The sequence below is a fragment of the Sylvia atricapilla genome, chromosome 5, assembly GCF_009819655.1.
Source record: "Sylvia atricapilla isolate bSylAtr1 chromosome 5, bSylAtr1.pri, whole genome shotgun sequence".
NCBI lineage: Eukaryota > Metazoa > Chordata > Aves > Passeriformes > Sylviidae > Sylvia > Sylvia atricapilla.
Window position 1 is genome coordinate 16,692,664 of NC_089144.1, and position 20,139 is coordinate 16,712,802.

The following is a 20,139-nucleotide window of genomic DNA, read 5'->3' on the forward strand; positions in this document are numbered from 1 at the left end:
CATTGGTGCTTTCCCCACGGGGAGCTCAGCTTCAGGAGTGGTGGTCAGCAGTCCAAGATGAACAAAAAATTCCATCTCTGATGTTGGTCTCAATTATATCATTCTGTCAATTAAACTACTCTACAGCCCACACAACACCTAAACACTGTGTAGGAGGTGTAGTACTGCCAAACAGCAGGTACAAATCAAAGGAAAGTAGAGAGTTCACTGCAATGTTTTGTTGAGTTATGGGGTGTTTGGGCTGCCAACAGCTTACATGAGGTCATTAATGAAAAAATACATAAAAATCACTGAAATGACTGAAGGTTGCTAAAACATAAAAATACCATCTGTGGCTCGGCACATCCCATACTTTGTTGAGGACTGGGAAACCACTGTAGTTTTATATACCTTCACTGATGGGCCTTGTGGAAGACATGATATAGAGAACAACCACAATGAGGCCACTCATCTTTTAATGACACTTAAATGTCACTAAATGCACTAAATGCAAACTTCATTAAACAAAGACAATTCCTGCTGCACACCCTCAGAAATGTGAGGTTGAACCATCAGGATCTTACACAGGACAAGCCTCCGTCTCCAGTTTTGCTGCTTCCTCAGGTTTGCTGTTCAATAAAGTCACAGTAATTCAGAGCAGAGACATGGTCCAAAGCAATCAGCTCTTAGCCAGGAAATCCCCCCAATGTCAAGAGCATAAATCTCCCAGCCCACGCAGAACTTTGCATTCCTGCAACACATGGGACCCATTAATGCCCCTCACAGCCCTCAGGAACAGCAGTGCTGGAGCAGCTCTGCTCCAGGGTCCTTCAGCTGCTACATCTACTCTGCTTGCCCCTGCTTCCTTTGGGGCTACTGAGGATTTCTTTTTTTTATTCCCAGATTTATTCCAGAAAAAGCCTGAGTGGATCTTCTTCTGCATTGCCCCAGAGCCCGTGCCAGGTGCTGCAGGAGGGGCTGGAAACTCTCTTACTTGGCTGGCTTTGAGGACAGTCATGGTGCTGGATTCCTGAGCACAGCCAGAAAACCCTGTCATTTTGCCTCATTATGTTCTAATGAAGCAGAATGAGACAGAGCTTCAATTTAGTGATGTTCTTTTCTGACAAAGCTGAGAAATGTCATCTGTCACTGAGCAATGAAGTTCAGAGGACTCAGCAAAGATTCTTCCTGTTGAGATCAGTTCTTAAGAAGCCAGAGTCTCCTACCATATACACCAAAAAAAAAGAAAAAAAAAAGGTCCTTGCAAGCTCCTCATGCCTTTCACCAAAGCTTTTCACTGCCATATTTACAAGTAGATCAGGATTAGCTTGCACCATCAGTGGGGGAAAGTGCTCTGGTGCCTGGTTTAAATCTAAGAGAGGCCATTCATGGTGAAGGACCTGCAAAAAGAGCTCTGTGAGAGACGGGTCTCACTGCCTGCCTTGGCCTCAGCTGTGTTGCAGCATGGAAAGGGAAGTGGGAGCTCAGTATGGAGTCACAGACATCTCTTCATATGGCTTCACTACCAGGTTTCCTTCCACTACAGCTGGCCAAGGCTGTTTGTTGGGGGATAGACCAGCTGGTTTCTTCTCACGTGATTACAGCCTGAAAGAGGGAAATGGGTTGTAAAACGTGCACTGTTTTCTCACATGGAGAAAGATAATGCTTGTGTGTATCCTCTTACTGGATAAAAGGCCCACAGCATACCCATGGAGCGCCTCAACTCATCTGAACTAACCCTGCCTGAATTTCAAAGTTATTTATAGTTCTTAACAGGCATTTGAAAAAGAAACAACACCAACAAAGCTTTTTTAGGTTTTGCCTCAATAAGATGGTATGCACATTGGAACTTTAAAAGTTTTATACCACTTTCAGTCTAAAGAGAGGCCTGACTTTGCCCTGTCTAAATGTGAACCTGAGTCTTACCAAGTCCTGTGAGTGCTGAGGCAGTCAGGCAGACTTCCTAAAGGTGAGACAATTTCAAATGAAGACATTGAGAAGGAGGCATTGCAGGCTGGACATACACTGGAGATGTGAGAACTCAGGGCCAATAAGGCACAGCAGGATTTGACCTTGGCTCCCTCACCTTAAGAAAATGCCCTAAATTCTGGATTCTTACTGTTCTGAGGCAGGACAAGCTGATTATCATGTTGTGTAGATTTTACCAGGAATGCAATTGTTGCTGAAACTTCTGTGAAAATTCCCACAGAAACCCCTTGGCTCAGGTGCATGAATTTTCTTTGTTTCGTTGTAAAAATCCATTGCACTGGAAAATTCCCAGTCTTGTCTTAGCATTATCCTTATAATTTGCACCCACGGACACACACTGCAGGTGCATTTTGTTTTCCAGAGCTGGCCAAAAAGGAACCAGTGCCTGCAGTTTTGCTAAGCCCCACGAGAGGTACAAATTATCCTCCCCTATAATAGAGGACAGAAAACCACACTCACAGTAATTTGCAGGTACAAAAGAAAAAAATATTTTTGAAAAGGAAGAAAAAAGTCAAGGCCCTGGTGCATAACAGAGATCTGTGTCTGTCAGGTTCAAATGCATATTCAGAGTGTGAAAGGGCACAGAAGAGTGAAAGGAGAAGGCATGGGTGAGAAAAGAGAAGTTCCTCTAAGCAATTTAAAGCTGTGTCAGGAAAACAGGAAAGCAAGCTGAGGAGGTAAAAGACATTGTGGAAGGCTGTGTGATATTTAATGAACTCTTTGCCCTTGACATCTGCTACTGACCAAAGAGATGGGCACAAAACATTCCATAGCTGACCCCACAGAAATTAAATCACATTTGCTGCCTTTGTGAGGTTCTTTCATTCTAATAATAAAAGTAGCAAAATTCTACTCATCTGACCACTTTTGATTCATGGCAGTTCTGATGCTGGAATGCCCAGCTCCTGTGTGAGAGCCAAAGAATCTATGTAGTAGTCCAAGTCCATAAGCAGGGATGTGGGATCTGACACAGGTTTCTCAAACCAAAACCAAGGTGGGCCAATCTATGATAGTGTCATAGAATCATAGAATGGCCTGGGAGGCCTGGTGCTGTCATGTCCCCAGGTAGAGCACCTTGGGCAGTAGTGCTTCAGCTCATGGATCCCCCCAAGAAGCAGCTCTTGTGTTGCTGTACTTGTTACAGTATTGAGGGATAACTATGTCCTTTAACCCAGCACTTTCTAAACAGACAGACCTCAGTCATATCCCAACTCAGCTGCCTCTTCTCCAAACTGCAGCTGAGTTTCAGCCTTTTCTGCCTCTCTTTGTGAGGCAGCTGCTCCATCCCTTGACTTCAGCTGTCTTCCTCTGCACCTTCTCCAGCTCCACCAGGTCCCCACTCTGTTTGATACATCAAAGCTGAGATGAATTTTGCTGAGTTTGTCCTGCAGAGCCTTCCAACTCATGTGACAAAGGGACACTGTGCAAATTATGAGTCACACAACCCTGGCTGAAACAATTTGGAGACCAAGAATTATCTCTAACTCATAACATATTCCATAATTATTCCATAATTAATAAACATTTCCTCATTTGTTTGTTTTAATTTCTGCAATCTGTTCATGAATAGTTTGTGAATATAAATAGTACAAAATCCAGGGAACAAATTGTGCATGGAATTATCTGCTGAGCTCCCTTTGTCATGAGCTTCTTGCCCTAGTTTTAGTTAAATTTGCACTCTAACTTCTTGCACATTCCTTGTTTTTAATCACAACCTTGTAAGAATCTCCTGGAAATACCTTGCTTGCCTGTTCCTAACAAAACAGATCAACTTGCAGCTGGATTTAAGTACAGTTGATGAAAAAAGCATTTCATTGTTTCATCTAACTACCCCCTTCTCCTTGTTTCCTTCCACTGTGAACTCTCTAGTTAGCAGATTATTTCCTACAGCAGAAAAAAAGCCATCAGGCCTTTGGGAAGACTCCAGCTCTGCTCGGAAAGCTGTTGTGCTGATGGACCAAATGCTTCCAGCTCCACCCTTTTCCTCTGTCCTTTCTTGCCATCACTTCAGCACATTCCCATGGTCCCAGGCACCCAAGTGAATTTGCAGACCCAAGTCCTGTATCCTGTAGTCAGACACAGAGCTGTACCAGGGGATAACAATATCCAATAATTTAGGAACTGGCTGGAACTGTTGTGTCATATATAAAATATGACAATCTCCTAACCCATATGTACTATTTATTAATGATGGTTGAGATGGGACAAGATAAACTGGTGATATAGATATTCATGCTCTAGAGCTCTGAATGACCTAAAACGTCAGAAGCACAGAAATTTAGCCTAATTCCATAGATCTAAATAGCTCAGGATTCTTTTAATTGGGTTATGTGTTTAGTTTAAATGAGCATGAGATGGCTCTAAGTAGTCCCGGAATAATAAGATTAACAAAGGAGATGGATTGAAACCAGAACCAGAACCATTTGTCTAACACCTCCCAGTCAGGGACTTTTGATTATATCCCCATCATTCCCACTTTGGATTTTGCAAACAAAGATCTGGCATATGCTGTCATATGCAAACAGGGCCTCAGGTTCAGTGCTTGGACTGGTAAAATCATGTTTGTATGGAAGATGTGGCAGGTCCTAGGAGGGCTGGTGACACATGCTAAGCTTCAGCTTGCTCCCTCTGATCCCTTGATCTCAGCAGTCTCTGAAATGAAAAGTGCCACAGGGAACACTTTGGCCAGCCTTTTTCCATTCACTTAATTGCTAACAAAATGTGTGTCTCCACTCTGGATGCTGTGAGACCAGGACAATGACATCAGTGGACAAAACCAAGGGGCCATGAGTAAACACTACTGAGCTTCCTTCTCCAAAGTTCATTCTGTTAACACAGACATAAACTAGAAAAAAACACTGATTTTCCATTCTGTCTCTTTCTGGGAATGAACACATGGAAAAACACCACTCATCACAGGAGATGAATGAAATATCCCCCCACTGCCATTAAGTCCAGCGAATCCAGACAATGAGAGACACACAAGGAAGGACTTGGTGTTACAGGCAATGGAAATGCCATTTATCCAGGCTTTAAAGCATAGGAAGCTTCCATAAGGAAGAACAAACAGAATCACCAACATCACAGGGTCCACCCAGGATCACCCGAAGTCTGACACCAGTTTTGCAAGAAGAATTGGTATTTCCAAAAGATTTCTTTTCCCCCAGAAACAGGTTTTCAGACTAAATGGAAATATTTGTTAAAAGTTTTAAGAAGGCATGTGGGTTGTGGTAAATACATGAACAAATCCCGAAAAAAAAGTTTGATTTTAAACTGAAACAAAATTGTTTTCAATTTTTCGCTTAAGTATTTTGCAAGAAAGCCAGAAATTATGTCTGAACAGCTGTTTTTATCAGATCAGAGTCAGCTTGAGTATTGTATGTGTACCAATAAAGACAAATTTGCAGCTCAGTGTAACTCCTCTCAGAGGAGTTTATATAAACTCCTGCCAAAACTCACCCTGTAACTATGTCCATCTAAGTGGCGCACTTTCCCCTCATGATTTCTCCAGCAGCTCAAGGACATTTAGTCTGAGTAAAGAATAAATGTTTTCTGCAGGGCCATGATGGTGAGTGAATACACTGGGAAAACTCCACTCTTTTCTATAGCCAAGTTGTTCTTTCTCTCACTTCTAAAGCTGTATTTTTCTAAAGATTGATTTCTGATGTTTTCTAACCATTCTTTATTTCCACAGGACACTGAAGTGCATTATTTCACTTCTGTGCTTCCAGGAAAAGCCAGCAGGAAGCCCTTTGTTTCCCTTTCTTCCTCCTTTGTGCTAAGGGGATTTATTTAATACAGCTGGGAGGTCAGGCCCCCAGAGGTCTATTTGTACGTAATTCTACAACTGCCTTGCATTATAAAAGAATGCAAATGCAATATGTATTGACTCTATGGGTCACAGTGGCACATCTTGTTTGGGGAAATATTGAAGTTATCTGTAAGTACATAAATAAGAGAGTGCACTGAAGTATGCTGTATTTACAGGGTGCCTCTGCCTTAGTTAATAACACAGAAGAAACAGATGATCAAAACCAGAATATAAATGGCATAATTTTGAGGGAATTACAAGGAGATAATTCAGATTTAAATCCTTTGATAAAAGGGGACACAATTTAGAAAGATGAGTCCTGTAGCCATGTAAATGACAGCAGAGCTTTTTATTGAACCTATTTGTTTCAGTAATTGTTGTGGGGCAGCCCCCTCACCCCTCAGCCTTTCATCTATCTTTAAAAAACACTCTGTAGCTTTTTTTAAAGTGAAATTATTGTTTTGATGAATCCTGCTAGAAACTAAAGCAGGATTACAAAGCCAGAACTTCAATAAAGGGTACTGGGTACTCAGGGAGAGATGAAACTTCACTTTGACTAAATTGCAATTTAGACTACTTTTTCCAGTCAGCCAGGAATTGTGGACCTAACAAAAATTAACAATCTCTTGCTGATTTTGAGGGGGCTTAGGTTAAACAATACTGCTGAGATCTAACACCAGAGAAGCCTATAGAAGTTTGCCTCTATTGATCACAGGATAATGTTTCTTTGAAGTAGAATTGTACTAAGCAATAGTGATTAGCGTTTGCAAAAAAACTTACTAACTGGCGCACAATGAGATTGGTGAGCTTTGAAATTTCTTGCCCAAAGATACTGCCAGAGTCTCACTTGAATTCAAGGGGAGGCTGGACAGGTCCAAGGGAAAAAAAGATCAGTGGAGGGTTGTATCTAGAAATCTTCATCTATTTGCAGAAATTAGTAGAAATCTGCAGTCAGTTCAGGAGACTGTGAGTGGAGTACCATGTGTGTTTGCCCTTTTTTTGTATCTTGTCTAATACCCCTTGGGAATTTACTTTTGTAAATGGGTTGTGAAAGATTTTTAACCTGAACACTACAGTCACTCTTTACAGACTTTTTATGTCTTTATACTATGATTGATCAGGAGGAAGCACAAGAAAGGTTCCCAAGAGGATCCTGTGAGGCCTGTCCCAGGTCAGGCAGTGTTTCCTTGGGCTGGCAACATAGTCTGAGGAAGGATGATCTGTGTGTAGCCCCATCATGCCCTCAGATGAGCGCACCTCTTTCTGTTGTTTGACATCCCAATCCAGCTCAGCACAAATTAATGATCTAGCAAACAACTCACATAGATGGCAGCAGCAATGAGACAGATTGTTGATTTCCCACCAGAGATGTCAAAATTCACTCTGGATTTGGAGCTGAGTGAACAATAAACTTCTCTTAGACAAAAGGAAATGCTGTGCAATAAACATAATCTGAGATGTTAATGCATAATTAGAATAAGTCATTAATGTAATGTTGAGTCAAACTGCCATGTGTGGTTTGACAAAGGTTTGTAAACCCAAACCTTAGTGTGGGTTTACAGATTCCATTAATTTAATTCCTGAATGCACATTTCCCCTGAATGAAATAAATCCTGTTTCTTCCCATTTATCCTGGTGAAAATATAAAGCTATGAATAAGTCACCCATCTAATACTGTTCAAACATTATTTTTACATTTGCATAAAGTCATCATGCAATGTAAGGCTTTTTCCAGAGAAAGGGTTCTCACAAATGGTTCAAGACAGGCCAGAGCTCAGCCAGGACCTGCAAAGCTGGACTTGGGTGCTGTAGGGTATGTGTAAGACCACAGAAAGTGACAGCAGTTGTCTTAAGTTGCTCCAAGTTACTGGAACTTGGAGCAGATACTGATCCAACAGGAGCACTAACAGGCTCCTTTCCTCACCCTTTATTCAGTATAATAGGATGACTCCACTAATTAGATACTTTTGTTCATGGAGTTGTAAGATGGACTAACTCATCTCCATCAGCACTGATGTGCTGAAACTCATCCAGCAATCCAGAATGCAATTTATCTGCCTGACACAAAAAGATGTTAAGATATGCTTGTCCCTTTTCCATTTGGTCTCTCACATTCCTTGATCTCATAAATTAAATGTGTTTTCTGTATTTTGGCATGGCTGTGAAGTGTCTCCCAAGGACTTCTTGGGAGGCTGGGGACTCTAAAGTCACTTGCCCAAAAGCTTTCCTAGGCTTGTCACCTGAATTGTCATATATGTTGTTCTTGCAGCTAGAAATACTTACAAGTAGTTCTACTGACAGGCAGAACTTTCAAACTGATTTTTAGAACTGATTGTGGTGAGATAACAGTCAACATTAGTAGGAGGGTTGATATGTTTTTCCTTTGGAAACCACATGAAAATCAGGAGACTGACCTAAAAATGCTTAGCTTCACTCTTGAGTAGCCATGTTTACCTTATGTAGGAATAGTTCATTTCATTACATGTTCACTGGGGAAGCCACTTCTTGAATTGTACTCTCCAATAATTGAGGAGACATGCAGGATTAGATCAGGATTTATAATGAGGGGAGAGCAGCCCTGAGCCAGATGCTCTTAAGCAGAGCTATAATTTACTAGCAACCTTATCTAAGATATGGTCAGTCAATAAGAAAGCCTCAGAGGACTTCAGGGTAGCCACAGCGTCAATCAACCTGCTGATTTCTTCATAAGGAATACCAGCTGGTTACTAAGCCACAGGGGGCAGACAATAAAATTGAAGAGTTAGGGACAGAATAATGATTTATTTCAAGTGGGAAACCAGGAAAATAGTTTGAAACCTATTTCAGTTAATTGCTTGCTTTGCTGTCGTTACTCCATTACTATTTGTAGCAGAATTGGTGACAAGAGACTCAGCTGAAATTCTAAACTGATTAAGCTGAAATGGACCTATTGTGCTCACACTGTGCCTTCACTACCCATTGCTGAAGGCTCTGATACAGCATTCCCCATATTTTCTTTCTTGATTTACACAATACACTAATACACAACCCAGCTTCTCAGCCATGGCTGGAAGTGCAGACTATGCCTCTGCTTTCCCCTGGGATCCTATCCCATTTACTTTGTCTCTTCAGTTTCTTCCCACAGTTCTCCCCATGTGTTTAGAGGACCAAGGCAAGCACTCCCATGATGAATGACTCACTGAGAAAGAATCAGATAGGCTTTGAACTTATTTTAGCACAACTTCCCCAGGAAGAATGACCCCAGAAGTCCCAACTGCATGCAGGACTAGAGATAATCCAGGGAGAATTTTATGGTGTGACTGCCTAAGACAGGCCTCAGCCAGTTGGAGATGTGATGTGGTGATCACAGACCCAGTTCTGGGGTGGGTACACACTCCAGTGTGCAACCTGCCTGTTACTGGGACAGTGGGAACCTGGAGTCAGCCAGAACTGGAGTCACTCCTACCACTTCTCTAATTCAGCTGCCATCCTGTGGCTTTTTTTGTATTTATGGAAATTACGGAAAAAACAGAGCAGGTTGGCTATATTGAGGATTTCCAGGTGCTCAGCAACTGTTGTGGTATGATAAATTGGGCTAACCTGCCCACACAAGGGGATTTGCATACACACAAAACTATTTCAGCTTGGACCCACCAGTTCAGCAGAGCCTGCACAAAAGGTCTGAGATGCTGAGCTCACACAAGACTCTGCTTTGCACAGCACAACCCATAATGTTCATGGATTTCTGCATAGCAAATTCCACATAGAAATATAGGAAACTCAACACCTAGAGATTCAACTTTTGCTTTAGATATCAAAGGCCAGCAGGTGGTTTTTTTTTTCTTTTTTTTTACTTTATTTTTAGGAATGGTGATCTCTAATTCTCTTCTTAAGTTAAACTAGGGTTGGAAGTTGAAAATCTAGTTTTTCATTTCTAAATTATACATGCTTATATATTCTGGGCATGAATTTTCTTCCTAGTAGCTGATACTGTAAGAAATCAATAACCATGGTGTTTGCAGCATGCCCGTGGTTATTGATATCTTACAGTATGAGCTACTAGGAGGAAAATTAACTCTACCCCAGCCAAAACAAGGACAAGTCGTTAGGTTTCACCAGCACTTTGAGATCCTGTGATGGAAGATGCTGTAGAGTCTTGATCCATGTGCATGAACCTCTGCAAGTGTGTACATGGCCCACTGAAAGTCCCCAGAGTGCAATCACTGCTGCACAAAAGACAGAAATAAAGCTACTTGTCCCTTGCAATTTGCATGTCATTTATGGTTTAGAGCACAGAGAATATCTGCCCATCTTTCCTTTCATGGAGGAAAGAGCACTTGATTATTTCTTGTAGTGGCAAATGATATGAGATTGTCTGTTCCAATAGCTGTAGGGCCACCCCAAGTACAAGATGCTAACAGCCTGTCATGTTGGGTAAATAAACCAGCTTGGGAATGGAAAAATTTGCCCAGCCTGCACAATTAGTCCAGCTGCGTCCTGGCCAGAGGCAGGGCCAGACCTCCTCAGAGGTTTTGTCTCACGTTTTTCTGGGTCTCCAGCTATTACAGCTGTATTTCCACAGACTTTCCTGTGTCATGCCTGGGAAGACAGCTGGCCATGTCTTTGTAGGCCCAGTAAAAGCAAAATTCCTCATGATCTCTACAGGAGCATGAGCAATTTCCAAGCCTTCACCAGGCTTTGTTGCTCCATCTCATCTAAGAGGCAGGCAGAAGTACAGGCTCAGTCTAAACTAACTTGAGGGCTGTGGCAACTTTGGCAATTGCTTAATTAGCTGAATGAGGCTTTCTGTGTCAGACATGACTCTAGACAAGTCAAATGGGGAGGAATTCTGGTATCATTACTTGCAGCACCTCAAGGTTTTGGCACTACAGACAATGCCAGTGACATGTTGAGTCTGTTAAAATGTTCTGCATTATAACCCTGAGCCCACCTGCAAATGTATGTTTGAGGATCTGATTTCCCCAGAAAAGTGCCATGGAATGCTAGGCACTGTGTATCCATATTTTACATAGGATGTGAATCCTTTCCACAGATCCTGTGTCCTTCAGGATCAAACTGACACGTGGGCTCAGAGATCTTGGTGCCAGCTTACCTGTGCCACTGCCAGGGGTACAGTTTGTGTTACTAGAATGGTGTAAGATCACTATAATGACAGGAGAAGGCAAACAAAGGCACATAAAAATGGCAAGATTAGGGAAGAAGGTGGCCAGAAAACCACAATCCAAGCATATCTATAATTTTCTGACCTAATCTTATGAGACCTTGAGGTTCTAGAGGTCAATATCTAATTTTATCTGAAGATGGACCTCACTTAATGTCTTCTATCTGCAAGTTTAAATGGCGTCAGTAAGGAAGTCACAGTTATTTTCTCTGTTCCACTAGACCAGAACCTGAGGTAAAATGACTTATTTCAGGTTGCCCAGTGAGTCAGCAGTGGAGGCAATATAAGAAGATGGGTCTTAAGTCCTAGCAGAGGGAGTGCAGAACAGCTTTTCAGAGCCCAGACTACAGGCAGGGATAAAATTGGCTTTGAAAAAAGTGATCAAATGAAATTCTTCTTTTGGAAGGTAAATTAAATCCCCTTTTCTTCTGCAGCTTGAGGAATGAGCATGTTTTGGATCCAACCGTGTGATATTAATCACAATACGGAATATTTGAGCCAAAGGTCATCCACAGGGGGCCAACTATTAACATATGGGATTTATCTGTCTACTTCTTCCATAAAGATGCAGTGTGCTGGATAATTAAACTTCTGAGTGCCAGTGTGGAGTGTAGTCTGTTTTTTTCCACTGCTTTTTGTGATTCGATCCAGTACCATTTCCTTTCACTGTATACTCAGAAGGGGAGGAAGCAAAGGTGGCATCCTGATCTTCATTACTAATACACAGGAAAACTTGGAGGAAATCCCTTTTATGCCCCTGGCTTTGTGTAAAGAAAACCCTGCAAGCTCCGAAGTCATATTGTTCAGCTCCTATATATATGTTCATCTATGTGTATAGCAGATGTTTCTTCAAATACGTAACTGATGTTTCTGAAGAATTGTGGTATGGAAAAACATCCATAGCAACCTGCATTCCCATTGATTTACTTCTATTAAATTAAAAATCTAGAAAATAAATTACATTTAAAGTGGCTACAGGGGAATAAAGAAAACCACAGTCTCCCATGATTCAAGTCAGTGTTTGCAAAAGGGAGCAGGCAACAGGGAGGCATTTTGCCACTCTGAGTGAAGGAATTACACAAAGCTAAAGAAATTACGAGGAAGGCATCTAGCTGAAGCTGGTCCGGTGCTGCCTTGTGCAACCAGCAGAAGCACTTCCAAAGCAATTAGTCCAGTTCTAATACAGACATTTAGTGTAGAAGGCACAAATCCCTCTCTGAGGTACCTACCTCTTCCCCAGCCTTCATGCCCTGCTTAGACAAGACGTCTGCTTGCAGACAGCTAAAACTAAGCAAGGGGAATCCCACAGCAGCTGACTCCACTTGTGTCTGCCCCCATAAAATATTCCGCTTTGTTTCTGCTACAGTAAAACTGTTATTACTATTATTTAAGGTTATAATGTGGTAACACTCAAAGGCCAGGTACGGTGCAGGCATGGTGTAAAATGCAATTCCCTGCCTCACTAAGAGGGATTTAAATTAAAGGATGATTTTGCTTTTAATTCTGCAGTTTGACTAAAAAAAAAAAAAAAAAACAGCAACAGGCAATTAAAATACATAATACTTGATTCATGTGATATCAAAATGCCAAAGTACATATTACACATGTCCTGTGATGATCATATGATAGAATGTCTATGCACTTTTGGCTATAATATTACCAAGAAGGGAATTTTTTCATATTATTTCCAGTGAATCATTCTGTCTAAAGTGCAGCCAGTTTATTAATTTTTTTATTCCAATACACTGCTTTTCATTTAAAATAAAATGGTAATGTTTTACATTCATATATTGCTTTTCATCTAGAAAGATCCCTGAGGCCTTTTTGAGTGCTTTCTAGAGTTTCAGTACCCACAGTGCTGGGGGAGAAGGCTTGTCATGAGTAAAACACAGTTTGGGCCAAATTTCCTCATCATGTGAACCATGGACTGTAATTTTCATGTGGGCAAAAGGCATAAGGCACATATAATGTGTCTTAAAGAAGGAACAGGAATTCCAGATATCTGAGTGGCTCACTGATGGGAGACAATGCTGACCACTCATGTGTTCCTCTCTTAGGGGCTGCAGCTGAGCTGGACTGACTCATTCCCCTGCCAGGGGTCTGAGGTACCAGGCAGCTCTTGCACCAAAACCAGGCAATGTGATGAGTCAAGTTATCCCTTAAATTGCTCGTGAGATGTTTGACTCAGACCTATCATTTGACCACTGTCTGTTGTGAGGCACTGAGTGAGGAATTAAGACAATGGGATAACAGATTGATCTCAGCCTTTGCTGGTCTTCAGGTGTGTCCTTGGTGAGTCCTTTCAACTTTCTGCCCCTCACAAATCTTCCCCTTTCTTGCTTCCATCCAGCAATAGCTTTCAGGTCTGGATACAGCCATGGCAGCTTAGGGAATGCACAGCATTACAGTACTTTCACAAAACAGAAGATAATTCTGTATGTTTGTGGACTTTGCTAAATCTGCACCTGCCAACAATGCCCCATAACCACACACTGAAACTGGATGTAACTCTGGAACAAAACACCATGAAAAATGCCCGTGCTCCTTTGACAAGCCATGGCAAGAGACACAGAGGTTTTTTTGTAATTTTGCTTCAGAAAAGTGTTACATTCCATTTAAAGGTGTGGATGTGCAGGATCTGCTGGGAAGACCATACATATCCCAACAAAATAGCTGCCTGGGCCGAGGAAGGGTTGGGAAACACTGATGTAACGTGTCAGATTTCAGAGCAGGGACAACTGCCTGTGCAATGTCTAAGGCAACAGAGATAAAAAACTTGATCAGGGCTACTACAAAGTGTCTTTAGAATACAAATTGATAATGCCTGCATACAGAAATGATATGGAGAGGTCTGTAAGGTCAAGAATGCAAAAGACAGGGAATGCCAGCATTCTGCTGGCCTTGCAGTTAATTTTATTTCGTTGCTGTTTGCAATTTTCTGGCCATAAAGTATTTCCCCCTCCCATGCTTCAGATGGAGGGTTGCTCACAGACCAGGGAACTAATCAATATTTATACTGCCTCATTCATCCAGGCACATCATTTTACCACATTTATTTTAAAATAATCAATTTTTATGAGGTTTTCTCCATACAGTGTCCATGAGCACCACATACAGAACAACTATATCTCACAATTCTCCTGTGAAGGAAAGAATGCTGAGGAATGAGGCTGCCCATTGCCAGGGCTGACACTGGACATGGATTGGACATTGGACAATGATTGTCCAGATTGGCATGTCACAAGGGACTTTTGGAGGAGCATTAAGCATTTTTTTAACAATTCATGTGTTCACAGGACAGCTCCGATTATGTATGCAGGTGCTTAGCAGCGGGCTTGAATGGAACCAGATGTGACAATGGCCACTAGTGCCCAGGATTTCATCTATTTCCTAGGTTTCAACCCGGCTGCCGTTTATTCCTAGTGGAAGAACAGCCGCACACAAAGACCTGAACAGTCTTTTAGTACATACCAGCACTCCCGATTTCAGCCCTGCCTCATAGAAAACGTGTTTCTCCAACTCACATCCTGCCCTTCCCATCCTGGGGTAGAGGGTTATTTAGGATAAATTCGGTGGAAATAGCTCCATCTACTGAGCACCCAACACTCTTCCTGCCGGGACCTCTGGGGCTGGGGGTTTTGCAGGGGAAGGGTCTGTCCCCACAGCCCAAGGGATGCTGAACGCTTAGGTCCTCAAATTCCTGAGCTCCTCAGGTGAGGCTGAAGCTTCCCATCCATCCCTGGGATGACTCCAGCTCGCTGTGCTGTGATTCAAGTCTTCTGTTTTGAAGGAACGCAAAATAATCCCAGGGATAAATATACAAAAGAAATCTATTTAATCCCAGTGTGTACCCCGGTGTGTAAACATACATTTCATCCCCAAACGTCTTTGTTTGGGTTCATTCCCAAGTCTGTGCACGCTATGGCGTGTCCCAGATTCTTTCTCATGTCCCCATCGTGTAAGGCTCACTCGGAGAGACTCTGGGTGCACTGAACACGAGTTGGTGGCTGGCCGTGACCTCTTGGCCTCTATCCTGGATGGGGACCTTAATGCCTACAGAACGAACGGCGAGAACATCCACAGGGACAGGCCTCCGGGATTCGGGAAGGAAGCCCTCGGGAAAGTTAGAGGCAGGCACAGCTGGGAAATTCCTTTCCATGGGAGGAGAGGTGTCTCCCGCAGGTGAGCGGGGCCGCTCCGCGCACCCGCGGCCGCGGCAGGACTTGGGGAACCACCCGCGGCCGCCCCCCGCGCCTTGTCCCTCCCGGGGCGGGCCGGCTCAGGCCGCCACACAGGCCCGGATTTCCCCCCGTTCCCCTCGGGATTTCCCCGCAGCCATCCCCGCCACCCCGGATTTTTCCACGCCTGACAACAAAGGAGGCGGCGGGCGGCCGCGGCGGTGACTCAGCGCCGGGCCCGCCCCCGGCCCGCCCCGCCGCTCCCCTCAGGCGCGGCCGGGCCGGCTCCGCGCGTGTGGCGGGCGGGCGGACACTCCGGCGGCGCCGGGCGGGCAGCGCTGCTCTCCGTCCCTCCTGGGCTCCCCCTGCCCTCGTCCTCCCGCGCTGCCGGGCGGGCAGAGCCGCCCGCCGAGGTAGGTTCTGTGCCTGCTCCGCACACAAAGGCGCTGGCGCGGAGGGACGGGATATCCCAGCCGGGGGGGCTGAGGGACGGCGGCTCCCGGCTGGGGGGGCAGCCGCGCCTTCCTTCGTGAAAGGAAACACGGAGAGTTCGTGGTGCCTTTGCATAAATTCAAGGGGTGCAAGCAGAAGGGTGTGCGGGGCTCCGCCGGTGCTGCCGGTCCCGCCGCCCCCGTGGGTGTCCCCGGCTCGCCGGGGCCGTGGGGCCGGAGGGTGTTCGGCGTGTCTGTGGGGTGTTCGGCGTGTCTGTGGGGTGTTCGGCGTGTTCTTGGGGGCAGCTTTGATCCTTCGGTGGCCTTTGCAGTGGTGGGAGCACCCCCATAGTACAGCGGGGTCCGTGGGTGCAGGCTGGCAGGACTGGGGGAATGGATGGTGGTGGACGGGAAGCGGAGTTGGAAAAGCAAATAAAACCGATAAATATTTTATTTCCTATAGTTCTCTGTAAAATGAGCATTCAGAGCAGCTGAACTTCTGGAGTGGGCAGTGGATGTCTTTTTACAGGTCTTTAAAACAAGTAGAAGCTGGGAGCGGGACAAGCCCCGAGGAAGCTGCTTCTCCTGTGCTCCCACCGCTCCCGCCTGGTTCTGTCAGACTTTCCCTCAAGGAGCCCGGGAATTCACATTGTCCACGTTTTGCTGTGCATTGGGTTGAAAGGCTGCGAGGCTGGCCAGGGAGACTGCCCAGAGAAACGCGTTGTGGGGGTGCACAGGGGGAAGGGATGCGGTACGGGAGCTCTGTGTGCCTGAACTACTTGTTTGCTTCAGCCACTGGATTTTTTCATAGCTTAATGAGTTCTGGCATAAATCGATACTGTGCAAATGCGATGTACGGCCGTGGCTGGCATTGGAGCAGAGTCTGGCCCTGTAAGCCCAGGGCATGGTTGTGGGGAACTCGAGAGAACTGTAGAAACATGTGAACTTGTGGGATGTCGTTGAGAATTCACATGGTCAAACAAAAATGTAACAAAAGGAGGAAAAGATGCTTCTGTGTGAGCATGGTGTGGTCGCAGTGTATAGTTTGTGGTGGGAGTATTGTTGAATAACTCTGGCAGTGAAGCTGCTCAGCGCTGTGGTACATCTGTGTGTGCACTGAGTCCTGTAGCACCACTCAGGACATTCAACTTTCCTTGACTTGGCAGAGGAGTGTGGAAGGATGTTGCTGAAAACGAGGATGACTGCTTGGGGATCTGATAGGCAATTTAGGAGGCATTTAAACTGCCTTTAATTTCCTTGTGATGTTAATTTCCAGGACACTGGGAATCGGTTGCTTTATTGATGGATGTCTTCCTATGGACAGACAGTGTGTGCTCTGAATGTGATGGCTGCTTGTTTGGTGTCAGCGATATTTGCTTAGGGACAATAAACAATTGTTTGCTGAGCTTTATTTTAAAGAACCAGAAATTCCCCATATCTCCTGAAACAAAGCCTTTTTTGTCTTAATGCAACTGTGGGCCAATTTCATGCTTGGTGTAGTTCCACTGATGATGGTGGAGTTTTGCCAGGGATAGTTTTGGCAGGTGAAATGTCACTTCTGTGTCCATAATGCTCAAGAGTAATGCCACTATATTGTCTTCAGCACTTGAGTATTGTTAATTAAAATGGCATGCTGATGCTTCCCAAAACTTAGAAGTGGGAGAATCATCTCATCAGGTCCTCATGATACTTTCCTGCTTGCTTTCTCCTTTCTGCTTCAGGGCTCATATCCCTTAATTTTTTCTCTTCCTTCTTTTTCAGTCTTAGCATCTTTCTTCTCTCTTCAAAATTAGGAAGTTTCTCTGAAGTCCAGTTCACCTCCAAGCATTTAAAGGTTTTGAGCCTGTGTTGAGCCCTGCACGACTGGGTAAGTGAGGAGCTGCGTGGCAGCTGCAGTTGGGAGCTCGTTCTCACAGGAGCTCTCCTCCACAATCTGATTTGTGTGGTGGCTCTGGTCAGTGCATTTGCTGAAGTGGCAGATTGTTTGTCAGAGTCACGCAGTGGAACAGCCTGGCTTGAGAGACAGTGATAGACTGGGCTGGGGGTGGGGGAGCCTCTCAGTTTTTATACACTGCCCATACTCAGGGCATTGAGAAACTGGCCTTGAGAACACTACTTCATGACTTCAGGAAGGACTGGGAAATTACCTAAAAATTGGGGCAGAAGGAAAAATGGAGGAAGAGAGAAGGAAATAATCATGTTTGCTAGCTGTGGGAAGAAGAGTGGAACTGTTTAACCAGTAATTGGCTCTAACAGAACTTTGGCTCTATCAAAGTTTCAAAGAAAATATTTGATTGAATAAAGCTCTGTTATCTTTGTACGTGGTTAACAGTATTAAATACATATGGCCAACTCTTAATCTGTTCTGGGACTGTGGTAGTTGTAAACAGAGCCAGTTTCAGTGCTCAGCTTCTGCTGAACAGTTTTGTATCTGACAGCTCTGTGCTGTACAACTTTGGTCTATTTGCATCTCATAAGAACACAAAGCCAAGAGTGTCTGACACAGCTCAGGGCTGATACTGTTCTGACACAGTATGAAAGAGCAAGATACATGCAGGGTCTCACTGTGAAAGGGAAGAAAATGCTTGATGCTTCTTCCACTCAGTTCTTAGTCTAAAGTTTGTTCTGGTTTGGCCAGACCTGGCACGTTTTTAACTGTCAGTGAAGTATGGTTTGCAGCGCAACAGAATGTTGCAAAGAGCCTGCAACTCTTCTGCGTTTGCTTAAAAGGCATGTAGGTCAGGGTTTTGATGTTTCGTTTTGACACAAGGCAGTGGAAGGATTCAGATGTGGAAAGAGAATTGTTCACATGCTAACCTGAACATAGAGCTGCAGATTTGGTAGGAAAAATGTACTTTTAGAGGAAAGAGAAATTATCTGTTTAGAACTACAGTTATCAGTGGTATTTCAACTTCCCATGTCTTGCATGCTCTTATCAGGCTTATCTCTTTGAATGCTTCATTTTTATTAATCCCTCTAAAACCATGCTGAAGGGGAATACCATGTGTTCCCATTGTGGGGAAGACATATTTCCCTTTGCAGATGGGGAATAAAAGCACAAACAAGAAAATGAGTTGTCTGTGACCACACAGGAACTGTGTAGTGGTGGAAAAACTTGAACTCGTGTGTCCTGAGCTGTTGGCTAGTGTTGAAATGAAAATACTGCCCCTGCCAGCAGGAGTGGGAGAAGAGGCGCTGCCCAAAAGGCACAGTGTGAAAACTGGTTGGGTTACCTGGCTGTGAGGTACTCAGGGGTTGACTGCTCTTCCATCACAGCCATGCTGGTCCTTGTTAGACTGTGGAAAACAGAAGGGTTTTGTAGTGATAAATACTTAAACAAAGAGACTCAGCATACACAGGAAAGAAAAGAAAAATACTTGTCTATACCTGTCTTCAAATAATGAGTGCTGTTTTTACAGATGGGTCTTTGGGGAGGTCCTTCACGTCCCACTGTACAGTTGTGTGTGAGCAGGTGCCAGCAGAAGGGCAAAGGAGACTTTGCAGAGCCTCGTGGGTCATGGCAAGACCAGGACTGCAGCAGCTTTCCTTGACTGCAGCAGCTGAGTGATGTTCTTTGAGTGCAGACCCCCACCCTGAGAGACCAGGCTTGTGCTTTTTTTAAAAGTGTTTTCTGGAGGGGTGACTGCTCTTTGTTGTGATATGCACAGACAGTCACGTAGCTGCTCTTCTCACCTGATTGCTTTTCTGCTTTGCGTTTTTGGTTTGGAGGGCTGTGGGTGTTGCATGACAGCAGGGAGTGGCCCATGGCAGTTCTGTGGCAGAAATCTTGTGGGGCTGTAAGAGCAGGGAGCACTGGTGTATGCAAGAAAAGGAAGGATGTGGTCTTTTCTTCCCTTTTCTGTGTAACTCGAAGCACTGAAGCTTACCTGCTGCCTCTGTGCTCTGTCATTTTAGGAAAACTGAAATAATGTTTTTCCTTTCAGTGCTGTGTTTGGTGCTTGATGGTTATAATTGTGAAGTCAGTCCTGTTTGTAACTTCGGTTTCAAAACAACTTTTGTGCTGACAGGCTACTTCTTGTGCTTAGGCTGGTGCCGTAAGTTTTGTGTAATGAAGGGTGACACTCTGACAGGTGGGAGAACAGTGTTTCCAAGCTGTCTATAAAAGGATAAGTTGCAAAGATTTTGGAGCATTTGTGGACAGTGCTGTCTGCTGGTCTGTGTCACATTTTAAAATAACTTTTGAAATCAGTATTTTCTCCACTAGTTTGGCCTGGGTGTGTAGCTGAAAGGGCACTTTGGTGGTGACTTAGTGCACTTTGCTTGTAGCATAGGTTTAGCCTGCAGTGGAGTTTACCGAGTCTTTAGCAAGTCTTCAGCTTGCTTAGCTGGGACAAGGATCCTAGTTTTATGATGTCAACAGGGAGCACAAATGCAATAACCTTTGCCTTGTTTACCTTTATTTATCCTAGAAGCAAAACTCCTGGATTTGCTTACATTTTTAAAATATTTTTGACAACATGAAGGCAGAAGGTTGCCTTTTGTGCACATACATGCTCCTCATCAAGCAAGTAATAGTGCAGTCATTTAGGCAAATCCCTTTCATTTAGATGAGCTCAATTTCTTTATTTT

At 44.1% G+C, this 20,139-nt stretch overlaps 1 protein-coding gene across 2 annotated transcripts in view; it reads left to right on the top strand.

The window, feature by feature from the left end:
• The first annotated feature begins 15,402 nt into the window (after positions 1 to 15,402).
• The window catches only part of FAM107B (family with sequence similarity 107 member B), a 58,977-nt gene continuing 54,240 nt past the window's right edge, over positions 15,403 to 20,139 (top strand). The window contains exons 1-2 of one of the 2 annotated variants that reach the window (XM_066318789.1): positions 15,422 to 15,531; positions 17,311 to 17,416. The gene's annotated coding sequence lies outside the window, so the exon portion shown is untranslated. Of the gene's footprint in view, positions 15,532 to 17,310; positions 17,417 to 20,139 lie in introns of both variants that reach the window. The other variant, XM_066318790.1, reaches the window with a different exon arrangement.